This window comes from Lolium perenne, chromosome 4 (genome assembly GCF_019359855.2).
Source record: "Lolium perenne isolate Kyuss_39 chromosome 4, Kyuss_2.0, whole genome shotgun sequence".
Classification (NCBI taxonomy): domain Eukaryota; kingdom Viridiplantae; phylum Streptophyta; class Magnoliopsida; order Poales; family Poaceae; genus Lolium; species Lolium perenne.
Window position 1 is genome coordinate 346,789,975 of NC_067247.2, and position 13,236 is coordinate 346,803,210.

The following is a 13,236-nucleotide window of genomic DNA, read 5'->3' on the forward strand; positions in this document are numbered from 1 at the left end:
ATGGTGAAAATATTTGAATTACGAGTTTTAGCGAACATCTAAGAGAGTCATGAAATTGTTCTACAACTCACATTTCTTGGAGTATCACAATGATGATATAGTATCCAAACCTTGTTGGATTAATGATGAGATAAAATATTATGATGCCATTATATTTTTGTGGATTATGCTTTAGTGACTACCGCTTTTTACACTAAATAGAGCATCATCATGATCCGTTGAAATGACACCATACGAGTTATGGCATGGGTATGAACCCTGATAGTCTTTTCTTAAATTTTGGTATGCATAGCATAAGTAAATAAGTTTACAACCAAAATCGGATAAATGTCTTTGTTGGTTATCCCAGAGATTTGATTGGGAATTCTTCCCACAAGACAAAGACAAAAGTGTTTGTCAATGTTTCTTATTTCCGAGAAATTGTTTCTAGCGAAGTATTTGAGTGGGAGGACAATAGAACTTGATAAGGTTTATGAACCTGAGCATAATGATCAGAGTAGCGCAGCATCGGAATTGGTTTCGGAAGCGGCCAGGCCACGACGATCATGTCTCCCATGACTACAAAGTGTTTTAGCCATGGAGATCGAAGTACATATTGAACCTTGTAGGTATTGTTTACTTTGTGATCAAATAAATGATTTGTGAACAAAGGATTGATTTTGAACAATGATAAACCAACTACAAACAAAGAAGTTATGATGGGCCCTGACTCCGTTAAAATGGCTATACGCCATGAAATCCAAGATAGATAAATACTTTTTGAAAGTAAATGGATCTATAGAATTGATGGACTTGGATGAAATATCCCTGAAGAAGCTCGACTTGTCGAAAAGTTGTTTACGACAAAGTTCAAAGAGTTGACTACGATAAGATTAGATCTTCCGTAGCAATGCTTATAGTCTATGAGGATTATTCTAGTAATCGCTACATATTTCTTTTATGAGATATGCTAGTAGGATGGCAAAATACATTACTTAACAGAAGTGTGTAGTAAAGGTGTATACAAGATACAACCAAAAGTTTTGCTGGTCCGTGGAATACTAGATAGGTATACGAACTTCAATTGGATGAAGTAAGTATTGCGGAGTTGGAATCTTTACCAGATGAAATAGTCAAAGAGTTTTTGATTTCATCAGAGACGATGAAGAGGCTTGCATTTGCAAGAAATTAAGTGGGAGCGCTAAGACACATTTATAATACTTTATATAGGTGACATATAGTTAGTTATAAATGATGTAATTATATACTTGATTAAAAGGTTTCATTGAGAAATTAATTTCAATGAAAGGATATGGACTGAAACATATCTAGTGTCAAGATCTATGAAGATAGATTGAAACACAAAATAAGTTTAAGTCAAAGTACATAGAATGGATATTGAAAATAGTTCAATATAGAAATATTAAGAAAATATTCTTGTCATGTGAAGTTTTAACAAGACTTGAGTGTATCTGACACTCAATGAGTAAAAACACATGAGTGATTATAGATCACGAATAATATGTACACAATCAGATATCATATGCTATAAAGTGTTATGAGCATATACCAGAATGATTCATATGATGATCATTGGACGACAGTAAGAAAATCCTTGAGTACTTTAGAAGAACTAAGGATATATATATATATATATATATATATATATATATATATATATATATATTTGTATGAAGAAATGACAAACAAATCGCTGTAAGGTGTTACACCGATATTGGTTTTGTCACATATAAAATATAATTTCAATCTCAAATTAGATTAAGTGTTGTTTAAAAGGTAGCACAATGAGCTAGAAATTGTCTATGCTAGATTTAGAAGAGTTCTAAATATTGTGACGGATTCTACAAAAGAAGGCAGAGTATGTCATTGTTTTGACAATGACAAAGGATGTTAAGTCAAGAGGTTCTTTGAGAACTTGGTGTATTTCCGACAGAGTCAGAACTTTGAAGCTATATTGTGTGTGACAATATTAGTAACATATTTCAAACCGCGGAATTAAGGTTCCACCAAAAGACCAAACATATTTAATGCCGACTCATTTGGAAAAGAGTGATGCGTTGAGACGCAAATGAATTACAAAATACATACGTTTCTGAGCGTGTCAGATCCGTTGACTAAAAACCTCTCCCGTGAGCAATACATGATAAAGCACCATAAGGCCAAGGTGTTATATCTTTACAAATGTAAACTAGATTATTGACTCTAGTGCAAGTGGGAGACTGAAGGAGATATGCCCTAGAGGCAATAATAAAGTGGTTATTATTTATATCTTTATGTTTATGATAAATGTTTATATATCATGCTATAATTGTATTAACCGAAACATTAGTACATGTGTGATATGTAGACAACAAAGAAGTCCCTAGTATGCCTCTTAAACTAGCTTGTTGATTAATGGATGATTAGTTTCATAATCATGAACATTGGATGTTATTAATAACAAGGTTATATCATTATATGAATGATGTAATGGACATACCCAATTAAGCGTAGCATAAGATCTCGTCATTAAGTTATTTGCTATAAGCTTTTGATACATAGTTACCTAGTCCTTATGACCATGAGATCATGTAAATCACTTATACCGGAAAGGTACTTTGATTACACCAAACGCCACTGCGTAAATGGGTGGTTATAAAGGTGGGATTAAGTATCCGGAAAGTATGAGTTGAGGCATATGGATCAACAGTGGGATTTGTCCATCCCGATGACGGATAGATATACTCTGGGCCCTCTCGGTGGAATGTCGTCTAAATGTCTTGCAAGCATATGAATGAGTTCATAAGAGACCACATACCACGGTACGAGTAAAGAGTACTTGTCAGGAGACGAGGTTGAACAAGGTATAGAGTGATACCGATGATCAAACCTCGGACAAGTAAAATATCGCGTGACAAAGGGAATTGGTATCGTATGTGAATGGTTCATTCGATCACTGAAGTCATCGTTGAATATGTGGGAGCCATTATGGATCTCCAGATCCCGCTATTGGTTATTGGTCGGAGAGAGTACTCAACCATGTCCGCATAGTTCGCGAACCGTAGGGTGACACACTTAAGGTTTGATGTTGAAATGGTAGAACTTGAATGTGGAATGGAGTTCGAAGTTTTGTTCGAAGTCCCGGATGAGATCCCGGACATCACGAGGAGTTCCGGAATGGTCCGGAGAATAAGATTCATATATAGGAAGTCATATTCCAAGTTTGGAAATGATCCGGTGCATTTATGGCAGGTTCTAGAAGGTTCTAGAAAAGTTCGGAAGAATAGCACTATGGAAGGTGGAGTCCCGGAGGGACTCCACTAGCATGGCCGGCCAGCCCTAAGGGGAAAGAATCCCAGGTGGATTCCACCCATGGTGGCCGGCCACCCCACCTAAGGAAAAGGTGGGAGTCCCACCTTGGGTAGGACTCCCTCCTTGAGTAGGTTTCCCACCTTTGGGAAGTTTTGGTGTTGGGGTCTTATTCGAAGACTTGGACTACAACTCTTGGGGCTTCCACCTATATAATGAGGGGCATAGGGGAGAGGGCCGGCCACCACAGAGCCATAGCTTGGCCGCACCCCTTGAGGCCGGCCACCCCCTCTCCCAAACCCTAGCCGCCCCCTCTCTCCTCCACCTCTCCCGCACGCTTAGCGAAGCTCCGCCGGAGTTCTCCATCGCCACCGCCACCACGCCGTCGTGCTGCCGGATTCAAGGAGGAGCTACTACTTCCGCTGCCCGCTGGAACGGGGAGAAGGACGTCGTCTTCATCAACACCGAACGTGTGACCGAGTACGGAGGTGCTGCCCAATCGTGGCACCGTGATCAAGATCTTCTACGCGCTTTTGCAAGCGGCAAGTGATCGTCTACCGCAGCAATAAGAGCCTACTCTTATAGGCTTTGGAAATCTTCAAGGGTTAGTCTCGTTCATCCCCTCGTTGCTCCCATCTTCTAGATTGCATCTTGGCTTGGATTGCGTGTTCGCGGTAGGAAAATTTTTGTTTTCTATGCAACGTTATCCTACAGACATGACCCGACGAAGGAAGAGCGTAATGATTTTGAAAATGTCATTTCCAAAACCAGGGGGGCATGTGTTATCACCAGAATTTGACCAGATCAGAGGTGGGCCGCGATTGGAGATGGGCTTGAAGAATATACATAGAAGAAATACATGAATCGGCCTTCTATACCAAGTTTGGGCTAGTTTGCCCGTGTATCTGTATTATAGTAGATCGCATCTTAGTTTAGAAGTTAGAGTTTAACCCGTGCACGGTTAGGTGCACGCCTGAATTAGAAAGTCCCCCGGACTATAAATATGTATCTAGGATTTATGAAATAAACAACAATCAACGTTCACCACAAACCAATCTCGGCGCATCGCCAACACCCCCGTCTCGAGGGTTTCTTCCGGATAAGCACCATGCTGCCTAGATCGCATCTTGCGATCTAGGCAGCACACGTTTATTCGTCTTCCATGCGTTGCTCGTGCTGAAGCCTTTTTGATGGCGAGCAACGTAGTTATCATAGGTGTTTTAGGGTTAGCATTGTTCTTCGTATCATATGCTATCGTCGTGCAACCCTTAGGCATCTAGCCGCCCTTACACCTATCTTGGGTGTAAGGGCGGCACCCCGCTTGATCATTGTTTAGTAGATCCGATCCGTTATGATTGCTCCTTGTTCCTCAAGGATTAGTTTAATATCTGCATTGTTAGGCCTTACAAACGGGTCGAAGGATCCAGTGGCGCGTAGGGTGTAGTTCGCTAGCCCTAGACAGGATGTTCCGAGGATCAACTTCGTGTTGGTTTTTAGGCCTTGTCTAGGGTCGGTTTACGATCACCTTGCGTGGCCGCCAGGCTCGATCACGAGTAGGATGTTCCGATTATGCGGTGAAAACCCTAAATCGTAGTAGGTCGTTTCAGCTTTGTTTTGATCAAGCAGGACCACCATCTGATCGTACACCTCGTACGCATCATGGGTGGATCGGCTCCTTGAGCCGATTCACAGGACAACCTGAGAGCCGATCGAGGCTCGTATTTAATGTTTACGTGTATGCCATGCAGGAAACTAAGCGAGGCATCATCCAACACATTCCTGACCAGGTATAGGTCAGGTGGCACGCCCTTGCATCAGCATCGGACGTGCGTGCCGAAGGCTTTGCGGGCCGTCGCTCGGAGGGACCAGGGCCAGCCGCAGCCCTGGGAGATTCCCGGCTCTACGGTGTTGCCCGTCGCTGCCCGCTGGTGGGTTTCTGACCGCAACAACAGTAAATATCTTCCGGCATGGTCTCTGACAACTTCAATCAGAGCAAAAAAGGCAACATGAACATAAGTTTTCTCTAAGCCATGCTCATCGATACGTACCTGCAACAATCAACAAGTTGAGAGAAAATGACACCGAGTGGCATACAACATATTTGAATTTGAGATATTAAATGTACAGTATTAATGAATGAGCACCTAGAATACTGCACTCAAGTGTCGCGTCAGCGTCGTCGCCTGTGGCGTCGCTCGCGTTCGCCGCAGCCCGCAGGGACAAAACACGAGGGGGTGGGATGTCTCGATTACACCCTGGCCCGACGTGTTTTGGGGTGTTTTCTCGGCCCTTACCCGACCAAAACCAGCCTGCCGAACAGTCTAAGGCCTTGTTTACTCCTGGGGTATTTTCATCCCCTAGGGGTCTGGGGGTGGGAGGGGATTTGGTGAAAACCCCCCTTTCACCCAATCCCCACTTTTCCCCAGATTTCCCCAGATTTCCCCACACCCTTCCCCACAGCCTCTAGTTACTTTGTTTTGGGGATGAGAGGGGATATGAGAGGTATGAGATGGGATAACTAAAAACACAATCTTTGCACCACACAACATGATAATGGACAACCACTAAATTTAAAACTCAATCTTTGATTGTGTAATGCACAACCAGTTCATAACCAAGTATTAGGTATAATTTTAAACGGCATTACACAAACACTATTAACATGAACTCATTGTAATGCAATTTTCTCGAACAGGAACAGAGATGCAACAACTTGACAAATAAGTATCCTGGATAGTCATCAATATCGGTATCATTTAGCTCTGATGACTCATCGGAGCTGCAGTCCATGGCAGACCTAGACAAAAAAGAAATTTTCAGAGATAAGACATCTCTAGAATAAAACACAGCAAGATATCTGATTAGGAAAACTTCCATGACAACAATTTGTAGTGACGTGGACACAATGCTATATTGTTCATACATAGATACAGACAAGTGGTCAGTTCATCATATTTTCACAAGTCACAGGAAGCCAAAGTGCAGGTATCTATAAAAAAATGACATAAACATGTATATATCAGTAGAGACTTGGGCCATATAAATAGCCAGGTAGCCCCAGACCATCTTTTAGCATCTGTACAGACCTTAATAGCATATGTTAATAGCAACAGTACATAAGTAGCCACATATGAAATGTAATGTCATTGTGAGCTTTTCGTTCGACCATCCATTAAAGGGCAAACCCCACAAAGAATTAGTTAAACTATGAACCACAACAGATTTTTCATCGCAAATATCATAAAATTCAGTCAATTGATTTGGGGACACTATTGATATCACACATTCACACCATCATTTCATCGGAGAGCAATTTAGTATGCTTACAGTTGCCAGCTTTTAGTTTCTACCCAAGAATATGTATAAATACTATACTTCTAACAACTTCCTCCCATCGAGCGAGCAACACAATTGTTTGTAGAGTATTTCAGGTTTACCATTTCTCATACAACTAACTATTTAACAATCACACAACACACGTCTTCAGAACCTTCATTTAAACAGGGAACTGAGGAGTCTTATAGTACAAACTTATTGAATGGCCAATAAAAAAGGGTGTCTCTACTCCAATTACTAACCAGAATAGTTAGTTCATTGCAAATATCACAGGGACTGGAATCGTACCATTTATCCGATCAAAGTTCAGTATTATACAAAATTTGCCATTAGCAATTCGCATCTTTCTAACAAGGATATAAATCTTAACTAGTTTTTACTGCATGGTCGCACAGAGACAGTTCAGAAGTTGGTCCTTAGCTATCTGTCTAGGCCATGCATTCTACCATCTAATGATAGCTGACTCGTTGAGAAAAGAACAGGGTTAAGAATTGACATAAACATGTATATATCAGTAGAGGCAGGGTATTTCTTCAAGGGTTCATGCTACGAAGTACAGAATACCAGGGACTTATTATAGACTGGAATATTTTTTAAACAACAAGTATCTAGCAGCAGTTTGTAGGACGGTAGAAGCAGCAGTCTGATCACCCAGTTATATAAAAACAGAACAGACAAGTAAAACTTAAATTTAGCTTAGCAACTAATGCTTTTCCTAATAGCCAACAGAAATCATCCGGTGGTTGCACAGACAAGTAAAAGTAGTAGAAGCTATTTAAGGTAGGCATGGATGGTTGCACAGACAAGTAAACTCAAGGCTACTAATTAGCCTTCTTGTCACGGTTGATCAAACAAGGTATTAATAAACTGATTGAAAAATGTGCCACAATACAGGTGCTCTAGTTCGGTCATGATTGTATATATTGTATACTGAATGTCGGAATGCGTACGTAATCTCTTTAAAATGTGTTTGAATTAGATATACTGCCAAAGCAAGCCTCAAACAAGGAGGTACGTCACATTATGATTGACAATGCAGTAGCAAATCCTGGAAGGGAAACCTATCAGCCAACACCACCAAGTAAACAATGAAGTAAGAAACGAGTGATGGGCAGTAACAAGTTTCTGGGCAGAGTTGTAGTCAGATCTTTGCTGTGTTTGCTAGCTAGGATGGCGGGCACACGCTGACTAGCACTCGCCACTTAGCAGCCAGCCAGTAGTAAGAAACGAGTTTAAGTAGAGTACTAGTAGTATCGGCTAAGCAAATGAACGCAATGTTCTATGATCGAACAAGATTACTGACGAACAGCAACAACTAAATTACTGGCGGCCACAAAAGAGGCCATGGAGACGGTCCTTGACCGGCACAACGGCTGCTTCCCGACAGCTAGGGAGGCCGCGCTGAACCTCCCGAGATCGGGGCTGTTCCCCACCTGGCATTCCACCCGCGGCGTCAGCGAGGACGGGGTGCCCGAGATCTGGCACGGCCTCACCAGTGGCGACGGCGAAGACGAGCTCCCGGTTGCGGACGGCAGCAACCCCAAGAAACCCTAGCTAGGGAGGAGGGGAAAAGGGGAGGAGGCGCGAGGACTCACCGGGGACCAGTCGCCGGAGGAGGATCTCGTCGGCGCCGTCTTGATTTGCCCGCCGCCGTCTCCTTTCCCCGCCGTCGTCGGCTCTATCGCCACCGTCGCCCGTCGCCCGTCGCGTCTCTCTTCCCTTTTCCACGACCAGAAACACGGGGGTACCCTCGTGTGTGAGGATACGCGAGGATGGGGCTTACCGGATCGGGAAGTTCTGGGATGGGCCGGTAAATTACCCAAATATACATGAGAAGTAAACGGGCCGTTCGGGAATTTTCGGTATTTACTCGTGGGCCGGTAATTTCCCCTCCCAGACCCAAAAAAACCTGAGAAGTAAACAAGGCCTAAGAGTGTTTTGGGTTGTTTTGACATGTTTTAAACAGGCTTGAATTTTACACTTGCACCGAATGAGGCCTACAGATTTTTCCTGTATATATGGTCTGGGCTGGGCTACGACCCTAGTCAGGTCCATCAACGTGCTGGACTGCTGCCCCGACATGGCTGCAAACCCCACGGTTGCCGCCACTGCGACAGGACGAGCTCCGGCTCTCACACCACCCCTCGCGATAATTACAACTACAGGACGTTATGGCGCCTGCACCATATCACACCCGTCCGATGCGGTTGGAGATTCGTGCGCAACCATTTTGCAATAAGACCTCTGCACCTTTTGTAGTTCAGTTGTAGTCCTAGGAGATCTATATAAAAGCAAAAAAAAAACCGGCCAGGAACCCTAATCCGAGCCTCCCAGAGCCGCCCGCCACAGCTCCCACGCGAGCCCGTCCTCGTCGCCCCTCTCCGCCCCTCGCCCGCGCGGGCCCCTCCTCGCAGCCGCCCTCCGCCGCGAGCGCGCCGGCGTGGTGGCTTGCTCCGTGCCATCCGCGGCTCGCACGCCGCCGGCGTCGGATGACGCTGCCACCCGGCGCCTTTCTCCGGCCAGATCTCGGCGGCTGGACAGTACTCCGAGAGCTGGCGGCTCCACGGGTGGATGCCGGCAGGCGGATCCACTATTTTCCCCCCTTTTCTTCCTTTTTTCTTCACGTGGGGTGTGTGGATCTTGTACTAACGAATGGATCCAATGCTTGTATTGAATGGATCTTCCCAAGTTTTTTGATGGGTACTTTTTCCACTGTGTTAGATATTCATGCCAAATCCAATTTCTTATGAAGATCTCTGGGTTGGAATAAATGTATCAAATGGTTCTTTATGATTTTCGATGGAATTTTTTTGTGCAAAAAATGTTACTTATACACGAATCTATGGATACACACTACAATTTGTTAGATATTCATGTTAAATTTGGAAAAACTTTAGAACTCAACACTGGATCCATTTTCGATTTTGTGAAGAACTTTATAAACGAAAAGGACTGGCAGATATGAATCTGATAAAAGTAAGGATCTTTTTCGCAAAACTGAGTCACCAATCTTGATGCACTGTGATAGAATATACGGTGTGGGATAAGGTCCTGCCGCCATAAGAGCAAGTCCAGCAGGTACCCCAAACCACCCCCGATAGGAAATATAGGGGAGATAGAGGGGGAGAACGCACTCCAGCAGCACCCCTACCGCTCCCCCGAAACATCGGTGCCCCCAACCCAGACCCTACCATTCCCCTACGTATCGGGGCAATGGAGGCACCCCCGATCCGCCGAGGAGAGCAACGGCTCGGTCGGGGAAGCTTCCTCCAGCCACCAATTTCCCTATCAGGTATGTCTCTGCTCTTCTTCTTCTTCTTCTTCTTCTTCTTCTTCTTCTTCTTCTTCTTCTTCTTCTTCTTCTTCTTCTTCTTCTTCTTCTTCTTCTTCTTCTTCTTCTTCTTCTTCTTCTTCTTCTTCTTCTTCTTCTTCTTCTTCTTCTTCTTCTTCTTCTTCTTCTTCTTCTTCTTCTTCTTCTTCTTCTTCTTCTTCTTCTTCTTCTTCTTCTTCTTCTTCTTCTTCTCCTTCTTCTTCTTCTTCTCCTTCTTCTTCTTCTTCTCCTTCTTCTTCTTCTTCTTCTCCTTCTTCTTCTTCTTCTTCTCCTTCTTCTTCTTCTCCTTCTCCTTCTTCTTCTTCTCCTTCTCCTTCTTCTTCTTCTGCTTCTCCTTCTTCTTCTTCTGCTTCTTCTTCTTCTTCTTCTTCTTCTTCTTCTTCTTCTTCTTCTTCTTCTTCTTCTTCTTCTTCTTCTTCTTCTTCTTCTTCTTCTTCTTCTTCTTCTTCTTCTTCTTCTTCTTCTTCTTCTTCTTCTTCTTCTTCTTCTTCTTCTTCTTCTTCTTCTTCTTCTTCTTCTTCTTCTTCTTCTTCTTCTTCTTCTTCTTCTTCTTCTTCTTCTTCTTCTTCTTCTTCTTCTTCTTCTTCTTCTTCTTCTTCTTCTTCTTCTTCTTCTTCTTCTTCTTCTTCTTCTTCTTCTTCTTCTTCTTCTTCTTCTTCTTCTTCTTCTTCTTCTTCTTCTTCTTCTTCTTCTTCTTCTTCTTCTTCTTCTTCTTCTTCTTCTTCTTCTTCTTCTTCTTCTTCTTCTTCTTCTTCTTCTTCTTCTTCTTCTTCTTCTTCTTCTTCTTCTTCTTCTTCTTCTTCTTCTTCTTCTTCTTCTTCTTCTTCTTCTTCTTCTTCTTCTTCTTCTTCTTCTTCTTCTTCTTCTTCTTCTTCTTCTTCTTCTTCTTCTTCTTCTTCTTCTTCTTCTTCTTCTTCTTCTTCTTCTTCTTCTTCTTCTTCTTCTTCTTCTTCTTCTTCTTCTTCTTCTTCTTCTTCTTCTTCTTCTTCTTCTTCTTCTTCTTCTTCTTCTTCTTCTTCTTCTTCTTCTTCTTCTTCTTCTTCTTCTTCTTCTTCTTCTTCTTCTTCTTCTTCTTCTTCTTCTTCTTCTTCTTCTTCTTCTTCTTCTTCTTCTTCTTCTTCTTCTTCTTCTTCTTCTTCTTCTTCTTCTTCTTCTTCTTCTTCTTCTTCGTCTTCTTCTTCTTCTTCTTCTTCTTCTTCTTCTTCTTCTTCTTCTTCTTCTTCTTCTTCTTCTTCTTCTTCTTCTTCTTCTTCTTCTTCTTCTTCTTCTTCTTCTTCTTCTTCTTCTTCTTCTTCTTCTTCTTCTTCTTCTTCTTCTTCTTCTTCTTCTTCTTCTTCTTCTTCTTCTTCTTCTTCTTCTTCTTCTTCTTCTTCTTCTTCTTCAATTTTGTCAAAATCAAGCTCCAAATCGGTCATGGTGGGGAGAGGGGAGGGAAGGGGGATGAGGCGGTATAGCATGGGAAGAGGGAGCTCAAGGGGGCGGCGCCCCGACGGTGGTGGAGGAGCAGGGCGGCGTTGGGCCGGTGGTGGAGGAGGGGATGGGCACCTCGCGGCCGCGAACGAGAGGAAGAAGAGAGGGAGGTGAGGGGCAGCTGGGAATGGAGGGGTGGGCACCCGCGGCGGGGCGAGCTGGGCGCGCTGGCAGGGGAGATTCGGGCGGAGCTGGATGCTGTTGCGCCTGTGTGTGGCATGGGAGGCCACACAGCTGCAACCGTCTCCCCGCAGGACCTCTGTTCTTCTTCGATTTCACTCTGCGTGTGTCAACTTTGCTCTGAAATTATTGTTGCTACTTGGATAATTGCTTTAAATTGTTGTCCAATTGCTGGGGAAATTCTTGTTACTACAATTTTGCTGTGTAATTGATGCCTAAATTGCTGTCAAATTGTTGTTCAATTGATAGTACAATATTGTTGCAGATTGCTAGGCAATTTTTGTCCTAATATTACTATCTACAATATTGATGCAGAAATCTTTTGATGGCGGACCAATCATATTGTGATCTTTTGAACGGGGGTGTTTCTTTGAATGATGTTGGTTTTAGTTGCGGAGAGACACAGCCTGTGAATCAACCTGCCCCTCCTATGAAAGCAAGCACGAAGAAAGGAAACAAAACTCTGTCCAACATTGTTGGGCTCATATTAATGAACATGTCAGCAAGTTTTGTGGAGCTTTGGCGCAGATTGAGAAAAGAAACAAAAGCGGGACGACACAAGTTGACAAGGTACAAATTCTTTTATTGTTTTGACCTCAATTGCTAGGTTCATTGTGCGTTGAGATCATAGATTGTGTTAATTTGTTGTGTAGATGAAAAACGCACTAATTAAGTACCGTGAAGATGAGGGAAACAAAGCTTTCGGTTTAATGCATTGCTATGAGAAACTAGAACATCAGGAGAAGTGGAAAAATAGAGTGGCTAACAAAAAACAGAAAAAGACCTCTAGTTCTACTACTGGTTCATCTACTCCTAGTGCCAACGCAAGCAGGTTTGAGGATGAAGCTACATCTCCCAACAAAGATGTTCCCGTGACAAGACCAATTGGTAAGAAGGCAGCCAAAGCACTACGAGCTAAAGGGTCTAGCTCTACAGGTGATAGTGCTGTCATGGAGACATTGGGCAGTTTGTTTTCGTCAAGGAGGAAGGAGGCGCTCACAAGGGAGGCGAAGAGACAAGAACGGTTTAATATATCCATTGCAAGAGAAAAGGAGATTGAAGAACAAAGGTTGAAAGAAGAAAGGAAAAAACCGAGCAATAAAAGAGCAACACTTGGCACTAGAACAAGAAAAGGTTAGACTGAAGACTGTTGCACAAGACCGTGAAATAATGAGCATGAACATTACTGGTATGGATGAGCAACAACAACAATACTAAAAGCTTTTGCGGAGTCAGATCATTGCTCGGAACTCATCTATTTGAGCTTCACAAGTTGCGCTGAATAGTTGGGCGGACTAGTATCTGTTAAGATTAATGTGTTGTATGAGCTATTTCTGGTGGTCTTTATGTGTTGTATGAACTATTTCAGATCATTGCTTGGTACTACTCTTTATTTTGTCACAGTTATGAATATAGTCATTTGAATTCTAGCGGTTACAAAACTAACCATTTACAAAGTTAGTTATAAATTATTGTTAAAATATATGTATATGTGATATAGGGGAGTTGCTGGAAGTGGACAATATGTAGGAAGGGAATCTATTTAGGGGTGTCCCCTACATAAAGATGTAGGGAGGAAAATTTAGGAGTCCTGCTGGACTTGCTCTAATTCGCCTCCCACCCCTCGTCTG

The 13,236-nt window shown here is 42.8% G+C and overlaps 1 long non-coding RNA gene across 1 annotated transcript; it reads left to right on the forward strand.

Moving 5' to 3' along the window:
* Positions 1-12,051: 12,051 nt before the first annotated feature.
* On the forward strand, positions 12,052-12,998 carry LOC127349225 (uncharacterized). Its single transcript, XR_007880159.2, has 2 exons — positions 12,052-12,175; positions 12,259-12,998. It is a non-coding gene; the product is annotated as an uncharacterized lncRNA (long non-coding RNA).
* The last annotated feature ends 238 nt before the right edge of the window (positions 12,999-13,236 follow it).